Source organism: Musca autumnalis, unplaced genomic scaffold, assembly GCF_047663935.1.
Source record: "Musca autumnalis isolate F117 unplaced genomic scaffold, ASM4766393v1 scaffold_2, whole genome shotgun sequence".
Taxonomy (NCBI): domain Eukaryota; kingdom Metazoa; phylum Arthropoda; class Insecta; order Diptera; family Muscidae; genus Musca; species Musca autumnalis.
This window is the reverse complement of record NW_027411755.1, coordinates 21,260,222-21,279,898: the sequence shown is the minus strand read 5'-3', so window position 1 is coordinate 21,279,898 and position 19,677 is coordinate 21,260,222. Positions and strand designations below refer to the sequence as shown.

General features: G+C 30.5%; 1 protein-coding gene across 1 annotated transcript in view; it reads right to left on the bottom strand.

Moving 5' to 3' along the window:
• Positions 1–19,126, bottom strand: part of Ddr (discoidin domain-containing receptor 2) — a 978,256-nt gene extending 959,130 nt beyond the window's left edge. Inside the window, exon 1 of the mRNA XM_073967242.1 lies at positions 18,825–19,126. The gene's annotated coding sequence lies outside the window, so the exon portion shown is untranslated. The remainder of the gene's footprint in view (positions 1–18,824) is intronic.
• Positions 19,127–19,677: the final 551 nt, after the last annotated feature.

Here is a 19,677-nt window from a genome sequence, read left to right as displayed (position 1 = left end):
CTTAGATATGTTTGTTCCACATTTTTCCTGTGTGTAGTCGAAATTAAGTGGTTGTGGTTTGGATGAATTAGGAGTAAATACTACAATTGCATTACGACCAAGTAAGAATAGCGATAAGTTCGGCACGGCCGAACTTTTTATACCCTCCATTACGACGTAAAATGGAACAATTAGCTTCCTTTCATTTATGAAGAAAACTAAATATGAAATTTCAGCAATTTCGTAAACACTGTGGCTAACCTTCCAAACACCGAAATGCGAGAGGTACCTTTCTATTGGGGTTGTATCAAAACGTGGACCTATACTGACAAATTTCTGAGGAAAAGTTTTATAGTCCCAAAGAAGGCAAAATAAGAAATTTCAACAATTTGTGTAAAACAATGGGCTAACCTCCCAAACAATGAAATGAAAGACTAAATACAAAATGTCAGAAATTTCGGTAAGATAATGTGGCTAAAACCTTCAAAATGTCGAACGTCGGAAGTTACGCTTCTATGGGGGCTATATGAAGACATGGACTTATACTTATGATTCTCTACTGGACTATTTTATACCGACATGGAAGACTAAATACCAAATTTCAGCCATTTCGGCCACAACCTTCAAAATACCGAAAATCGGGAGGTTCCGTTCTATGGGGGATATTTGATGGCGTGAATATAAACCGTTGTATACCCTCAAATACCAAATAAGTGGAACAAGTCGGAGCCGGTATAGGTGAATTGTGGGCAACAGTTAAGTCACTCTCGAACCCTGGAAGAAGGGAAGATAGGACCTCAGTCACGTTTGGCGACGTTTCAAGTTATTTCAATCGACAGTTTGTCGAGCACCCCGAGAGTGACAGGGCGAAGAAGAGAGTATTACGTCGCATTATATATCTTACTGACGAGGATGAACCACCACAGTTTACAATGGATGATGTTGCGAATGCCATCAGGAACGCTAAATCATCCAAAGCGTTGGGCCCTGATCGAATCTTCATGGTAATGCTGAAACAGCTGGATGACCCGGGAGTGGAGTATCTCACTAAAGTTCTCAACTTGTCGCTAACCACCCTCATTGTTCCCGAAGTCTGGAAAATGGGTAGGGTGGTCCCGCTACGGAAGCCAGGCAAGGATGCCAGCAAAAGTGAATCGTACAGGCCGATTCCGCTTTTGCCGCCCGTAGCAAAGACCATCGAGGCCTTAGTCCTACCCAGTATCAGAAATAGCTATCAAGTTGCCGATCATCGGCATGGATTCCGTAAGCAGCACAGCACGACTACTGCGCTGCACGCCCTTACCACACATATTTGTCAAGGACTCAACCAGAGACGGCCGTGCGATAGAACAGTGATGCTGGCGCTTAACTTATCAAAAGCCTTTGATACAGTCAGGCACTCCACGCTGTTTGGGGACATTGAGCGGACAACCCTTCGGCCAAGCTTGAAACGTTGGATAGTCAACAATATGTGTGGACGCCAGTCGTCCGTAGAGTGAAACAGGGAGTTCCCCAAGGTGGGGTGATATCTCCGGAACTGTTTAACCTCTACCTTTCCTATATTCCGCCCCCTCCAGACGGCATCGAGATCGTAACGATCCTGGGGTCAGGTACCTATCCTGATGACATCTGTGAGAGATTGAACAACTATTTAACCGATCTTACCACCTTTTTCCATTCGAGGAGTATGCAGATTTCCGCGCCAAAACCAACAGCCACTCTGTTCACCACATGGACAGCGCAGTTTGGAAGAGAATTAAATGTCGTGGTCGACGGTAGCAGAATTCCGACCACAAACTGCCCCAAAATTTTAGGGGTCACATTCGACACTACTTTCACGTCGTGCGCGCACGCCACAGCTATCTGCGACAAACTGAAAAGTAGGAACAAGATCCTCAAGTCACTAGCCGGCAGCACTTGGGGTGCAGATAAAGAAACCTTATTGACCACATATAACGCGATAGGTCGGTCTGTGGTAAGATATGCGGCGCCAGTTTGTTCCCCGGGATTATGTGATACGAATTGGAAAAAGATTCATACCTGCCAGAATGCCGCCCTGAGAACAGCAACAGGTTGCCTGCTCAAGTCTTCAGTGGACCAGGAGGCAAAGATTCTTCTAGTAAAGCAACACAATGAGATGCTTTCGTTGCAGTACTTGCTTGGGTGTTACCGTGAGAGCTATCCCAATCACCATCTGCTGGCTAGGCCCGACACATTCAGGCATTTCAGGAAGGACATTCATGCTCTAGAGACGGAGGTCCAATACTATAGGAGAGAACCCCTAAATCAACAGGCATATCAAGCAGGTTTAAATAGTATTCACACGGATGCAGTTGCTAAGGTCATAAGCAAATATAGTGTGAATAAAGTTCTCGCAGTACACCGCGCATCTATCGCAGCTGACGAAAGTCAGCTGCCACGGCAAACCAACTACGCTCAGGATATTGCAGTCGCCTAAATTCTTATTGGGCGGAAATCGATGGCGCCGTGCAAGACATCTGCCCAGTATGTGGCATGGGCCCGCACGACACAAAACACCTTTTCAACTGCCCAGCCAAAACTGCTCATCTAACTCCAGTGGATCTGTGGTTACATCCCATCGAAGCAGCCACTTTCCTGGAACTGGAGATAGACCCAGAGCCAGATTGAACAGATGAAGGAACATACAAAAATAATAATAAACACTGTTACAACAACAACCAAATACCAAATTTCAGCCATTTCGGTGGGCTATTGAGGCCACAATTTTCAAAATACCGAAAATCGGGGTGTTCCGTTCTATGGGACGTGGGCATACACTGATAATTCTCTTCTGGAATATTTATTATACCCCCAAAGAAGACTTTATATAAAATTTCAGACATTTCGATGGGATATTGACGCCAAATCATTTTTAAAAATACCGAAAATCGGAGGTACCGTTCTATCTGGCCTATATGAAAACAGGAAAATATACCAACAAATTACAGGTGGAATGTTGTATTCCCTAAATGAAGACTGAATACCAAATGTCAGATATTTCGTAGGAGTATTGAGGCCACAACCTTCAAACTACCGAAAATCGGGGAATACCGTTTCATGGGGCTATATGAAGGCGTGGTCCTATACCGACAAAATTTATATGGAAAGATCTATACCCCCAACGAAGACCAAATACCAAATTTCAGCCATTTCGTAGGAATATTGAGACCACAACCTTCCATATACTGAAAATCGGGAGGTACCGTTCTATGGGGGCTATATAAAGGCGTGGACCTATACCAATAAACTTCATATGGAAAGTTTCGTAACCCCAACGAAGACAAAAATTCAAATTTCAGCCATTTTGATGGATTATTGAAACCACCTTCAAAATACCCGAAATCGGGAGGTAACGTTCTATAGGAAGATGTGGACCTCTACCGGTAAATTTCAGCCGCATAGCCTTATACCTTCAACGAAGACCAAATACCAAATTTCAGCCATTTCGATGGATTATTGAGGTCACCTTCAAAATACCGAAAATCGGGAGGTACCGTTCTATATGGGCTATGTGAAGACGTAGACCTATACCTAAACATTTCAGCTGGAAATATTTATACCCTCAACAAAGACTAAATACCAAATTTCAACCAATTTGGTGCGATATTGATGCCACTACCTTAACAATACCGAAAATCGGGAGATACTGCTTTATGGCGCTGTGTGAAGGCATTAACCTATACCAACAAATTTCAGGTGGAAAGTTTTGTTCCCCCAGCGAAGACTAAATACCAAGTTCCAGCCATTTCTGTGGGATATTGAGGCCGCAACCTTCAAAATACCAAACTACAAAGCTCTGTTTTAAAAATTGCGAGGCGTATCTTGATTTCAACAGATGGACGGACAGACGGTCATGTTTATATCGACTTAGAATTTTATGCTGATCAAGAATATATATACTTTATGGGGCCTCCGAGGAATATTTCGATGTGTTACAAACTGAATGAAAATATTAATTATAACCTCCATATGATGGTGGAGGGTATAATTAGAAGATTTTTTATCTTCATCGGATCTCTACAGGAGCACTTATATCTATAGAAGAATCCACCTACCAATTTAAGTTTCCCTCAAAAGATCTTATATTTATAAATGACCCTTTTATGGAAGATCCCTGTAGAATGACTTAAATTTGTAAAATACCACCTTAGGACGTCCTCTTCTATAGAAAAGGACCTCCTTATGAGATTACCTTTCTAGAGAATGCCCCTTTGAAAGTTTCCTATCAATTCTATAGATAGACAATATTCGTAAAGGGTCTTCTATGACCTGAATTGAGGAGCTTCTATAAATTTCTGATATAAATTAAAGATCACCAAAGAGGGTGTATTATGAATAAAATAGCCCCATAGACCTCTTCTATATAAGGGCCCTTAGGATGCGTTGTATATACAGAAGATCTATTTAAGAGTTCTCATAATAATAGAAAACCTCCTTAGGAGGTCTTCTATTGATATGAGACTCCCTTTGGAGGTCTAAAATTTATAGAAGATCCCATTTGGAGGCTTTTTATTTAAAGAAGACCTCATCATGAGGCATTCTATTTAAGGATGAGGCCTTCTGGTTATAGGAGTAGGTCTTTCATTTATCTATGTATGAGCTTTTAGGAGGTGATCTATTATAGAACGCTACTTTATGCTACTGATATTTATAGAAGAATCTTCTTAGGAAGTATTCTATCTATAGGAGATCCCTTTAGGATGTGCTGTATATACATATCGCTCATTTGCTCGAAGAGTGGCATAACTCAAAAAATGTGTTTTCTAAGTTAGCAATTTCTATTTTTTCTACGACTTACACTTTATCTTGTGTCAAATTTTCATTGTGATATCTCTACAACTCGTAGAGTTACAGCACATTTACAACGAGATTCGAATAATTCAACAGAAAAGTTTTTTTTGAGTTTATGAAACACTTAAAATCATGCGTAGTCCTGCACAAAAATTTAGCACTGATATCTGGCTGGCTGTTTGCTAAATACAGTGCTGCTCAAAACATTTGCAACTGGAATGACTACTTCACTTTTTATATAGTTCTAAGGTAATATATGGATATGAAATGCAAATATTTTTGTAGGTTGATTGTATATTGACCCCTTTTTAAAGATTTAAAAGAGAATTGACAATAATTGCACTTATTTTACAAAAATACACGAAACAAAGCTCGGACTCACTTTTGGTCCTGCTCAAAACATTTGCAACTTAGAAAATTTGATTAAAAATCTGAAGATATGATTTGGGTTTTGATAATATATTGTGAGCTTAACCTTTTATTTATTATCTAGACACATTATAAAGGTACCCAGGTAACTAAATAAATTAATATATCCTTTTGAATCCTGTCTCTAAGGATAATTATTAAATACAAACGTTTTATTAGATATTTAATAGTGTAGAGTCCATTTTAGGGTCCAGGAGCCTCTTATATGAATTCAGATCACTTGAGCTGATAGGGTCCGTTAAGAACACAAATACATAGGATTAGTGGCGGTATTATGTCAAAAACCCCTCTTATACGACATCTGTGGTGTGTACGTGGTGTTATTTTGACATATTATATGTCTGGTTAGTTTTTAAATCAAATAAATATCTCGACCTCATGCCTCTAGCACCATCTCAGTCCATAAAAATACCTTCAGGTCAATATAAAACACCATCTTCGTTTTGGGTCAACTTTTTTATATAAGGGGACAAATTCGATTATCATTCGACTAGGTGATCAAGTACATTTTTTCAAGTCATATAACTCAAATATTGATTTAAGTCGACGAAAAATACTCGATTTTATAACTCCAAAATCAATTCCAAACATTTTTGGCAACATTTATATGAAAAATTGAACTTTTCCTGGAAATTACTGTTTTCCTAAAATTTGCCCATATTGGTACAGTGGTATCTATGGTATGTATCAGAGGGTTTTGTATAGATTTATCGATGTAAAGCGTTTATTTAACATCTGTTGATGACCTCTAAGGGATCTGATTAATAATTCGCATCATTGTTTGATTATCCCCTGCAGTAGATCTAGTTGTACATTCACCTCCTTCCCATCTTATCGCAATTTTAGTACTTGTAACGCGGTATACAGCTCAATTTTAAATATTGTCACGTTCTTATACTTATTTCTGGGCTGCGTTGGATCCACAATTTTCAGAAATAAACATTTTTTATATCTTTGATAAAAATTTCGGACCATAACTTTTGTTTTTATTAAAAAATTAGAAATGTCTTGTTTTCGGCATACTTGTCTGTCAAAATTAAACATAGGCGTCATAAAATGTATTCCTCATGAAAGCTTTTTGCCCCCTTCGTCTGACTAAAAACGATCTTATGCCAATCAATACAAAAAACTCAACAAAAATTAGCTAATAAATATTCGAACCACGGAGTTGCATATGTTTTGAGCAGGCTAAAAGACGTGATCCTCCGACATTTCACACATTTTTGTAACATAAGTGTTAAGAACTGAATAATCATTTTAATATCTTGAATTTAGGGTCAATAAAGAATCAAATTGCAAAAATAAATATATTTTAAAACATAAAATGTCCTTAAAAATAGTCTAAATGTGATATAGGCATCTGAGTTGCAAATGTTTTGAGCAGCACTGTATGTCCATGTAATTAAAAACTGAATTTTTTGAGATGTGTCACTCTTTGAGTAAATGAGTGATATATAACTATCTTATGTGGTCTTCTATCTACAGCAGATTTTTTAGGCACTACTCAATCCCTTTGGAGATCTACTTTTATACAAGATTGCCTTTAAAAACATGCTCTATCTATGTATGAATATGAGACTACGTAAGGAGGCCATTTACCTAAATAAGAACTCTTCAGGAAGTCCTTTATCTGTATAAGACCCCTAGGTTCTAAGTGGAATAAAGTTAGAAGGTCTTTGCTCAATAAAATATCATAATAGGAGCTCATCTATCTATAGATGAATCAGGGGAACGCGGATCCGGATATTTATCGTATGTGCAGGCAATAGTGAGACCACAAAAAGACTTATTTTAAGTGCGTTGAGTAATTCGCTTAATACCTTCACTGCTGCTTTGCTTTTGTTGCCCTGCTAACATTTCGTTTAGATAGCAACAGCTCAAGTCGGATATAGGCAAAACTGCGTATTACTGACACAGCTCAGCTCTAGGGAAACAACCCAATATGGTTAGCTCGAATTTTAATTTAGTCCTCCAGTCAATTTGAGAAACGCTCGTTTAAAATTCCAAAAGTTTATAAAAGTTTACTATTTTTCATGTGTTTTATACAAGTACATGATGTCTTCGACATTTAGAACATTTTGACGGTCGGAAACCTAAAAACTGCTTCTTATTATGGTCTATGATCAATTAAATTATTAAGGCCGAGAGAAACAGATCGATACTTACTATCGCCGGGATGAAATCATGATATTGGTAGCGATCAGTAAATTTTGCAAGCTGTCAGTGCGTTTTGTAAACATTTTTCTCTGCAAAGAGGAAAGTGATGATGTTAAGCCAATGGGGGAAACTCCAGACTTAGACAATCATTTTTAAATATTTTTTAAAAAATCCAAGATTTACTAAAAAGTATTGTTAAAAAAGTCCACGATTATTGAAAAATATTTTTAAAAAAACTAAACGATCATTGAAAAATATTTTTAAAAAAATCTGCGATTATTAAAAATATTTTAAATATTTTTAAAAAATCTACGATTATTAAAAATATTTTATACATTTTTTAAAAAATCAACGATTATTAAAAATATGTTTTAAAATATTTTTTTTTAATTATCCACGATTGCTTAAAAGTATTTTTAAACAAGTCCACGATTATTGAAAAATATTTTTAAACAAGTCCACGATTATTGAAAAATATTTTTAAAAAAAAATCAACGATCATTGAAAAATATTTTTAAAAAAGTCCACGATTATTTATATACATATTTGTTTTTAAATCCACGATTATTGAAAAATATTATTTTAAAAGTTCACGACTATTAAAAAATATTTAAAAAGAATCCACGATTATAAAATAATATTTAAAAAATACCCGTTATTAAAAATATTTAAGAAAATCACTATTTTGAAAAATCTTAAAGAAACGCGATTTTGAAAAATATTATAAAACTACGATTTTTAAAAATATTACAAAACTACAATTTTTAAAAATATTAAAAAACTACGATTTTTAAAAATATTTTTTTAAAATCCACGATTTTTAAAAATATTTTTTAAAATCCACGAATATTGAAAATATCTTTTTAAAAAATCCACGATTATTTGAAAATTATTTTTTTTAATCCACGATTATTGAAATATATTTTTTAAAAACTGCACGATTATTGAAAGATGCAAAATTGCACTAAATCTCAAAATTTTTTGCAAAAACGTTATCCTCTGATCGTTTTGGTTGCCCTAGAGGCCACTTTTTTCAGGGATGAGCACAATAACTTACTAATTGAGTATTGAGTATATTTGGGGGAAACTTTGTCGAACATCGTAATATTTTTCCAAACGTACATCAAGGAAAATAGCTTACTCCTTACTGACATAATGGCCCAAAAGTCAATAAATTCTTTGGCGAACAACATTATTATTCTTTCTTGCTAGGGCCCAGAAATGTTCCTCTCTTTTATACACTTCTCGCATAAGATTCGTTACTAGTCTTTTCTTCATACATACCAAAGGACAAGAGAAAACTTCTCTTATATCAATGAGTGCATCCTGATTCATATTATGTCAATGTAGCCGAGTTGGTAGACGTGCAAGGCGGCCCACTATTTATAAATCCTACCTAAAACTGACGCCGGGAACATAAGCCCATCCTTCCTGTGACTGTTTTCTTGTTGTTAATCACATGCTGTGGCTAATTAGCAGTCCCCAAATTAGATTGCCACTTTTTTACTATTTGACAAATTTAGGACAAAGTTTATTCTATAATTTTACCCAGTTTTCCTAACTTCAAAAAATATTTTTTTAGAATTTTTCCCTAGTTTTCCTAATTTCATTCTCCATAAAAATATTCCCACATACATATTTTGCTTTAAAATTTATTCGAATACTAAATTCTGATATATGTAAGTACATACATAACTTCGTTATGTTGTACAGAGTAGAGAATATATTATATGTTTTATTATTTCATAATCTACCACCTTAGTTTAGAACTGCAACTAGCTGCACGCTCTTGCTGTTATTGTTGTTGCCATTCCCAACTCATTCATCCATGCATTCATTCATTTCACCTCGAGTTTGTATGCACATTTAAGATTTATGGCCAAATACTTTTCATAATTGTAGCTACAACAACAAAACGAACGAAAACGAAACAAACAGCAAACTGTTTTTATGGCAAAACTTTAAACAGCAAAAGTAGAGAAACTAAAGATATTGCAGCAGAAGAACAAGAAATAAAAAACTGTTAAACATAAATACACAGAAATAAGATGAAGAAGAAAAACGATGCCATAAATTTTATAAATTCAAATAAATTTCAATACCATTCATCTTTCACAGGGAAACAGCAAACCAGGGTTCTCTCTTCCCCATCCCGTTTTTATTCATTACCCATTGAAACTTTCCAATTCCTGTCCGTTTTCAAAAAAACAAAGATCATCCCAGCCATAAACTGCCATAGCTGACCAATTGTCTCAGTCTCAGTTTATAACTCTTTAATTGGTTATCGATCATTGCTGCTTGGCATTGATAGACTACCAGGCAATCGTCGTAAATGTGGGTTATGGCATTGTGACTTCACATATCAGCCAATGGAAAGAACGGAGGGAGTTAAAGTAATAAAAATCCCCAACAGCATTTTAAAATTCTTAAGTGAATATAAAAATAAGTTCGAATTTCAAAATTGTTTTTAAATTTAATTAAATTGCCATAAAATTGATAATTACAATAAGAATAGAGAGGATTAGAGACAGCATTGCAAACATATTTAGGTATGTCTGCTCATACATGCATACGTATGTATGTACATATGTACGTAAGCGAGGCCGTATGTGAGTCATTAGCAACCACCCCCAGGGTAACCCTTCCCACCTCAATTACAAATTATAAAACTTAAAAATAACACAGTGGTTTAAAGAAAATTGTATCTTTGATAGATCACAGAAAAATTCTAATCAACATTTTTTAAAAAATCTACGATTATTAAAAATATTTTTTATAAAAACCACGATTATTAAAAAATACTTGTTAAAATATTGAAAAACAACATTGAAAATATTTAACAAAAAATTCCACGATTATTGAAAAATATTTAAAAAAAAATTCCACGATTATTGAAAAATATTTTTAAAAAATTTTAACGATTATTGAAAAATATTTTTAAAAAAATCTACGATTATTAAAAAATATTTTTTAAAAAAATCATATTGAAAAATATTTTTTCAAAATCCACGAATATTGAAAAATATTTTTTGAAAATCCACGAATATTGAAAAATATATTTTATAAAAACCACGATTATTAAAAATTATTGGTTAAAAAATCCACGAATATTGAAAAAAAACATTCTTTTTACATATCGACGAAAATTGAAAATTATTTTTAAAAAAATTCCACGATAATTGAAACTTTTTTTTTTAAAAAAAATCCATGATTATTGAAAAATATTTTTAAAAAAATTCACGATTATTGAGAAATATTTAAAAAAAATCTACGATTATTGAAAAATATTTTAAAAAAATCTACGATTATTGAACATTTTAAAAAATCCACGATTATTTATATTTTGTTTCTAAATCCACTATTATTTATATTGTTTTTCTAAATCCACGATTATTAAAAAATATTTTAAAAAAAATCCACGATTATTGAAAAATATTTTTAAAAAAATTCAAGATTATTGAAAAATATTAAACGATTATTGAAATTTTATTTTTTTAAAAATCAACGGTAATTGAAAAATATTTAAAAAAAATCCACGATTATTTATATTTTGTTTCTAAATCCACAATTATTGAAAAATATTATTAAAAAATCCACGTTTATTAAAAAATATTTTTAAAAAAATCCATGATTATTGAAAAATATTTTTAAAAAATACAAGATTATTAAAAAACATCGTTAAATAATTCCCGATTATTGAAAAATATTTTAAAAAAATACAAGATTATTAAAAAACATCGTTAAATAATTCCCGATTATTGAAAAAATATTTAAATGTCCACGATTATTTAAACTATTTTTTAAAAAATCCACGATCATTGAATTTTTTTTTTTTTTTAAACATCCACGATTATTTGAAAATCTGTTTCAAAAATCAACTATTTTAAAAATCTTAAAAAAACCACGATCATTGAAAAATCTTATGTATGTACATATGTACATAAGCGAGGCCGTATGTATGTCATTAGCAACCACCCCCAGGGTAACCCTTCCCTCCTCAATTACAAATTAATAATAATAATAATTGTTCCACAAACATCCCAGGCGGGACAGGGGAGACTTCTCGATTCTCAATTACAAATTATAAAACTTAAAAATAACACAGTGGTTTAAAGAAAATTGTATCTGTGATAGATCACAGAAAAATTCTAACCAACATTTTTTAAAAAATCTACGATTATTAAAAAATATTTTTTATAAAAACCACGATTATTAAAAAATACTTGTTAAAATATTGAAAAACAACATTGAAAATATTTAACAAAAATTCCACGATTATTGAAAAATATTTAAAACAAATTCCACGATTGAAAAATTTTTAAAAAAAATTCCACGATTATTGAAAAATATTTTTAAAAAAAAATCCACGATTATTGAAAAATATTTTTAAAAAATGTTACCAATTGTTGAAAAATATTTTTAAAAAAATCTACGATTATTAAAAAATATTTTTAAAAAAAATCATATTGAAAAATATTTTTTCAAAATCCACGAATATTGAAAAATATTTTTTATAAAAACCACGATTATTAAAAAATATTAGTTAAAAAATCCACGAATATTGAATAACATTCTTTTTACATATCGACGAAAATTGAAAATTATTTTTACAAAATTCCACGATAATTGAAACTTTTTTTTTTTAAAAAAAATTCACGATTATTGAAAAATATTTAAAAAAAATCTACGATTATTGAAAAATATTTTAAAAAAATCTACGATTATTGAACATTTTAAAAAATCCACGATTATTTATATTTTTTTTCTAAATACACTATTATTTATATTGTTTTTCTAAATCCACGATTATTAAAAAATATTTTAAAAAAATCCACGATTATTGAAAAATATTTTTAAAAAAATTCAAGATTATTGAAAAATATTTAAAAAAAATTAACGATTATTGAAATTTTAATTTTTTAAAAATCAACGGTAATTGAAAAATATTTTATTTATATTTTGTTTCTAAATCCACAATTATTGAAAAATATTATTAAAAAATCCACGATTATTAAAAAATATTTTTAAAAAAATCCATGATTATTGAAAAATATTATTATTTTTAAAAAATATTTTTAAAAAAATCCATGATTATTGAAAAATATTATTATTTTTAAAAAATATTTTTAAAAAAATCCATGATTATTGAAAAATATTTTTAAAAAATACAAGATTATTAAAAAACATCGTTAAATAATTCCCGATTATTGAAAAAATATTTAAAAGTCCACGATTATTTCAACTATTTTTTAAAAAATCCACGATTATTAAAAAATATTTTTAAAAAATCCACGATTATTAAAAAATATTTTTAAAAAATCCACGATCATTGAAATTTTTTTTAAAACATCCACGATTATTGGAAAATCTGTTTCAAAAATCAACTATTTTAAAAATCTTAAAAAATCCACGATTATTGAAAAATCTTTAAAAATCCAGGATTATTAGAAAATCTTTATCAACTATTTTGAAAAATCTTTTTTTAAATTTCCGATTGAAATATTTTTTAAAAAGTCCACGTTTGGTGGAAAAATATTTTTATTAAAAAATCCACGTTTGGTGAAAAATATTTTTATTAAAAATCCACGTTTGGTGGAAAAATATTTTTATTAAAAAATCCACGTTTGGTGGAAAAATATTTTTATTAAAAAATCCACGTTTGGTGGAAAAATATTTTTATTAAAAAATCCACGCTTGGTGGAAAAATATTTTTTAAAAAATCCACGTTTGGTGGAAAAATATTTTTTAAAAAATCCACGTTTGGTGGAAAAATATTTTTTAAAAAATCCACGTTTGTTGGAAAAATATTTTTTAAAAAATCCACGTTTGGTGGAAAAATATTTTTTACTAAATCCACGTAGGGTGGAAAAATATTTTTTACAAAATCCACGTTGGGTGGAAAAATATTTTTTAAAAAATCTACGTTTGGTGGAAAAATATTTTTTAAAAAATCCACGTTTGGTGGAAAAATATTTTTTAAAAAATTCACGTTTGGTGGAAAAATATTTTTTAAAAAATCCACGTTTGGTGGAAAAATATTTTTTAAAAAATCCACGTTTGGTGGAAAAATATTTTTTAAAAAATCCACGTTTGGTGGAAAAATATTTTTTAAAAAATCCACGTTTGGTGGAAAAATATTTTTTAAAAATCCACGTTTGGTGGAAAATTTTTTTTTTACAAAATCCACGTTGGGTAGAAAAATATTTTTTAAAAAATCCACGTGTGTTGCAAAAATATTTTTTTATCCACGTTTAGTTGAAAAATATTAAAAAACATTTGTGGGGAAAATCTTTAAAATATTCACGTTTGGTGGAAAAATATTTTAGAAAACCCGCGTTTAGTGCAAAAATATTTTAAAATCCACGTTTAGGGGAAAATATTTTTTAAAAAATCCAAGTTTGGTGGAAAAATATTTAAAAAAAAATCCAGGTTTTGTGACCTGCTTGCACCTGAACCACTGTTCATCAAGCCCTTCTACTTTTGAAGAAATACCCGTAGTTTTTTCCATATATGAAATAGAAGATGTTGAAAAAGATGTGTGCATGTGAGTGTATGAGCACCCCCTTTTTTTAAATAATTCTAAATTTTTAAGAAATTCAATTTAGACTACCCATTGAGCTCTGATAACAATAACAAACCTTCTACTCATTGAGATAAAAATTAAAAAAAAAAACTAGGTATAGCAAAGAAATTACAATTTGTGTGTGATGATCACGCTAATGACCCACATACGTGGAATGAGAATAGCAAAAACATACACAAATGCACACACGCATACCAATTAAAGAAGCCAACATTCAAACATACAGTTCAAATGTTTGCTGGCATTGCAAGGATGTTGGTTATGGCACCGTACAAGGTTGGGAACTTAACAAACTGCAAAATTAAAAAAAAGAGAAAAACTAGAAACGCGCCTTAGATTAAAGACCATAAATATGAATAAAGAAGAAGGTTTGTTGTATTTTTATCTCGAATGGCAATAAACATACTGGGTCAGGGTAAATTGTTGCAATATTTCCTTGGGTTATAAAAATGGAACTGAACTGAAGTGAGTGATTAAAATGATAGCTATGGGAAAACAATTGAACAGTTGAACTATTAATGTGGAAATGTTGAAGATGGGAAATAGATTTCTTATTTATAGATTTAAGGCCACCCAGTGATGTTTTAAATGCCCAATATTGGAATCAACTACAAGAGAGCGTTTCAAGTGGTGGTTAAACGTTAACCTGAAATGTATCTACATATGTACCACAATTGTCATTTTATAGTCATTAAAGCCTTAATAAAAATCGCAAATTTTTGAAACTTTTAAGTTCATTCACTTTCTCCCTGGCCTTCTATCAGAAAAACCAGCGACCATTAAAATAATAACGGAAATACAAATGTCAATTTCCCAAAAAATGCCTTATTTTGCAAAAATGGATCTGTACAAAAATGTGTTTTTTGCAACATCAACGATTTTTGTTACAACTGCAACAACATCAACAATGGCACATTGTTGCTACAGGGCAACAACGCCAACAACATTGGCAAAATAAAAACTGTCACTTACAAATGAAATGCCACCCCACCATGAATGGCTGGTTGTTGGTGGTTTGATATCCATAAGAGAGACGAACGGAAAAGCAAACAAACAAAATGTCCAAAGTAAACCACCGACGACAACAACCACACCACAAAAGTAACGGAATGCGGGAATGCGTCGTTAAATGTCAAAATATAATGACAACCAAAACAGACAACAACATTTTGGACACAAATAACAACAAAAACAAATTCAACGAAGGATGCAAAAAGAACAGGAACAAAAACAGGAAAGGCAAAGAAATGTAGGGGAGAGTTGATCGTAAGGAAATAATGTTGATTGTGGGGGGTTGATGATAAGAAATTTTAGGAAAAGGGAAAAAGATGGGATGCTTACAGTAAATGACATTTTATTTAAAGAGTATTTTTAAAATAAACTGGGATTTCTTATAAGATAATCTTCCAGCAAAAATATTTTTCCACCATACGTGGTTTGAAAAAATATATATTTTACCAACAAATATGGATTTTAAATAAAAATATTATTCCAACAAACGTGGACTTTTTACAAAAAAAATTTTTCCAACAAACGTGGATTTTTTAAAAATAATTTTTAAAAACTATTTTTCCATCAAAATTGAATTTTTTAAAAAATATATTACCAACAAACGTAGATTTTTAAAAAAATATTTTTTCCATCAAACGTGGATTTTTTAAAAAATAAATTTTCAACAAATGTAGATTTTTAAAAAAATATTTTTTCCATCAAACGTGGATTTTTCAAAAAATATTTTTCCAACAAACGTGGATTTTTTAAAAAATATTTATCCAACAAACGTGGATCTTTTAAAAAATATTTATCCAACAAACGTGGATTTTTTAAAAAATATTTATCCAACAAACGTGGATTTTTTAAAAAATATTTTTCCAACATATTTTTCCAAAAAACGTGGATTTTTTAAAAAATATTTTTCCAACAAACGTGGATTTTTTAAAAAATATTTTTCCAAAAAACGTGCATTTTTTAAAAAATATTTTTCCAACAAACGTGGATTTTTTAAAAAATATTTTTCCAACAAACGTGGATTTTTTAAAAAAATATTTTTCCAACAATCGTGGATTTTTTAAAAAATATTTTTCCAACAAACGTGGATTTTTTTAAAAATATTTTTCCAACAAACGTGGATATTTTAAAAAATATTTTTCCAACAAACGTGGATTTTTTAAAAAATATTTTTCCACCAAACGTGGATTTTTTAAAAAATATTTTTCCACCAAACGTGGATTTTTTAAAAAATATTTTTCCAAAAAACGTGGATTTTTAAAAAAATATTTTTCCAACAAACGTGGGTTTTTTAAAAAATATTTTTCCAAAAAACGTGGATTTTTTAAAAAATATTTTTCCAACAAACGTGGATTTTTTAAAAAATGTTTTTCCAACAAACGTGGATTTTTTAAAAAATATTTTTCCAACAAACGTGGATTTTTTAAAAAATATTTTTCCAACAAACGTGGATTTTTTAAAAAATATTTTTCCAACAAACGTGGATTTTTTAAAAAATATTTTTCCTACAAACGTGGATTTTTTAAAAAATATTTTTTCAACAAACATGGATTTTGTAAAAAATATTTTTTTAACAAACGTGGATTTTTTAAAAAATATTTTTCCAAAAAACGTGGATATTTTAAAAAATATTTTTCCAACAAACGTGGATTTTTTAAAAAATATTTTTCCACCAAACGTGGATTTTTTAAAAAATATTTTTCCAAAAAACGTGGATTTTTAAAAAAATATTTTTCCAACAAACGTGGGTTTTTAGAAAATATTTTTCCAAAAAACGTGGATTTTTTAAAAAATATTTTTCCAACAAACGTGGATTTTTTAAAAAATATTTTTCCAACAAACGTGGATTTTTTAAAAAATATTTTTCCAACAAACGTGGATTTTTTAAAAAATATTTTTCCAACAAACGTGGATTTTTTAAAAAATATTTTTCCAACAAACGTAGATTTTTAAAAAATATTTTTCCAACAAACGTGGATTTTTTAAAAAATATTTTTCCAACAAACGTGGATTTTTTAAAAAATAATTTTCTATCAAACGGGGATTTTTTAAAAAATAATTTTCTATCAAACGGGGATTTTTTAAAAAATAATTTTCTATCAAACGTGGATTTTTTAAAAAATAATTTTCTATCAAACGTGGATTTTTTAAAAAATAATTTTTTATCAAACGTGGATTTTTTAAAAAATATTTTTCCAACAAAGGTGGATTTTTTAAAAAATAATTGTCTATCAAACTTGGATTTTGTAAAAAATAATTTTCTATCAAACGTGGATTTTTTAAAAAATAATTTTCTATTAAACGGGGATTTGTTAAAAAATTATTTTCTATCAAACGGAGATTTTTTAAAAAATAATTTTCTATCAAACGGAGATTTTTTAAAAAATAATTTTCTATCAAAAGGGATTTTTTAAAAAATTATTTTCTATCAAACGGGAATTTTTTAAAAAATAATTTTCTATCAAACGGGGATTTTTTAAAAAATAATTTTCTATTTTTTAAAAAATATTTTCCAATAATCGTGGATTTTTTAAAAAATATTTTCCAATAATCGTGGATTTTTTAAAAAATATTTTCCAATAATCGTGGATTTTTTAAAAAATATTTTCCAATAATCGTGGATTTTTTAAAAAATATTTTCCAATTATCGTGGATTTTTTAAAAAATATTTTCCAATAATCGTGGATTTTTTAAAAAATATTTTCCAATAATCGTGGATTTTTTAAAAAATATTTTCCAATAATCGTGGATTTTTTAAAAAATATTTTCCAATAATCGTGGACTTTTTAAAAAATATTTTCCAATAATCGTGGATTTTTTAAAAAATATTTTCCAATAATCGTGGATTTTTTAAAAAATATTTTCCAATAATCGTGGATTTTTTAAAAAATATTTTCCAATAATCGTGGATTTTTTAAAAAATATTTTCCAATAATCGTGGATTTTTTAAAAAATATTTTCCAATAATCGTGGATTTTTTAAAAAATATTTTCCAATAATCGTGGATTTTTTAAAAAATATTTTCCAATAATCGTGGATTTTTTAAAAAATATTTTCCAATAATCGTGGATTTTTTAAAAAATATTTTCCAATAATCGTGGATTTTTTAAAAAATATTTTCCAATAATCGTGGATTTTTTAAAAAATATTTTCCAATAATCGTGGATTTTTTAAAAAATATTTTCCAATAATCGTGGATTTTTTAAAAAATATTTTCCAATAATCGTGGATTTTTAAAAACTATTTTTCAATAATATTTTAATTCATATGCACAACAGAGGCAAATTCCAGAAAATGATGAAAAAACTCTGCTTGGGCGCCAATTAATTGTTATATTTTAATTATCCTTGAATTACTCCCCATAACCATTCAATTTTCCATCTCTGAAAGCCCTTATCAAGAGTGCGGAGAATGTTGTAATATGAGTGAGTGGGTTGCATTGTAAAGAGCGCGAGAACATATCCTTTTGGTGTGAGAGTAAAAATCGTATGTTTGCCTGTGGCTGGGTTTGTGTGCATGTGCGTGTGTTTTTGGGGGCCATACATTACGCAGTGCGTAAGGTTGTGATGAAAACAAAGCAACAGGGACTAGAGAATTGAATTGAATTTGCATGCGACATCATGAGTTCGTGTCGGCTCGGAAATTGTGGAGGGTGGAGGTGGAAGTAGGGCAGCCAACTTTATTGGAGTTTTGTAAATGGCAAACAAAATAACCTTAGTTTCAGATTTTGAGACAGGAAATGAAATACAAATTCCAAAACAGACGACAACACCACAGACAATAACGGAAATAAAATGGAGTTTGATTGTGTGGCTGGTAGTTGAGGGGCAGTAGCAAAAGGGAGGGTAGTACCTACCTTTTGTCTTGTGCGGCTTTACATTAAAGTTGTAAACTTCTTTTCCTGTAAAATTTTACGCAAAGATATTCTTTTGCTTAGACACTTTGATTTTTAAATTGCTTCTTCTTCTTTTTGCATACAAATCACTTTTTTGCCTACCGGCTTTTTGATTTCACTTCACACTTTTTTCTCTATGGCTAAGGAAAACAAATCACGCAAATTTTATTCATTGTACCATGGCCAAATTGTAGACGACACAGACACGAAAACGTAACGTTTACACTGCGACACGTTTCTACATCAAGAGTTTTATAACGACTGGTGTTTTTTGCAATTTCCGTTTCCTTGGAGCAGAGCAGAGCAAGCAGATAGAGAACATGAACAGAACGACGAAATAACACCGACCCCTCGAACAAAAACAGCAACAAAAATGGCAACAACACACACACACACACCAACAACAAGCAGACCAGCAAAAATTATGATGAGTTTTTACTCCAGGTTTAATTTAAACGAGGAGAAGCCAACATTGAATAACAGAGTCCATATGGCTCCCTACAAGGCAACAACATCATGATAATGATGACAACTTGCATGATAATCATGTATACGCAGCAACAACATATGTATTTCCATGTCATCATCATGATTATGCCTGGCTGGCTGGTTGCCTGTTATGCTCCTCTTAAGGAAACTTTTAGGCGGCATTTACACACATATTTGGTGTCGGCCAAACATTTGGACACACTCAGTGATTTTTCAAATTGGAGTTCAACGTTCACACACCTTTCGCAACAGAGACATTGGCGAGCACACCACACACTCACAATTTTATAAATAACGCCACACATTCTAATTGGAAGAGATGGGA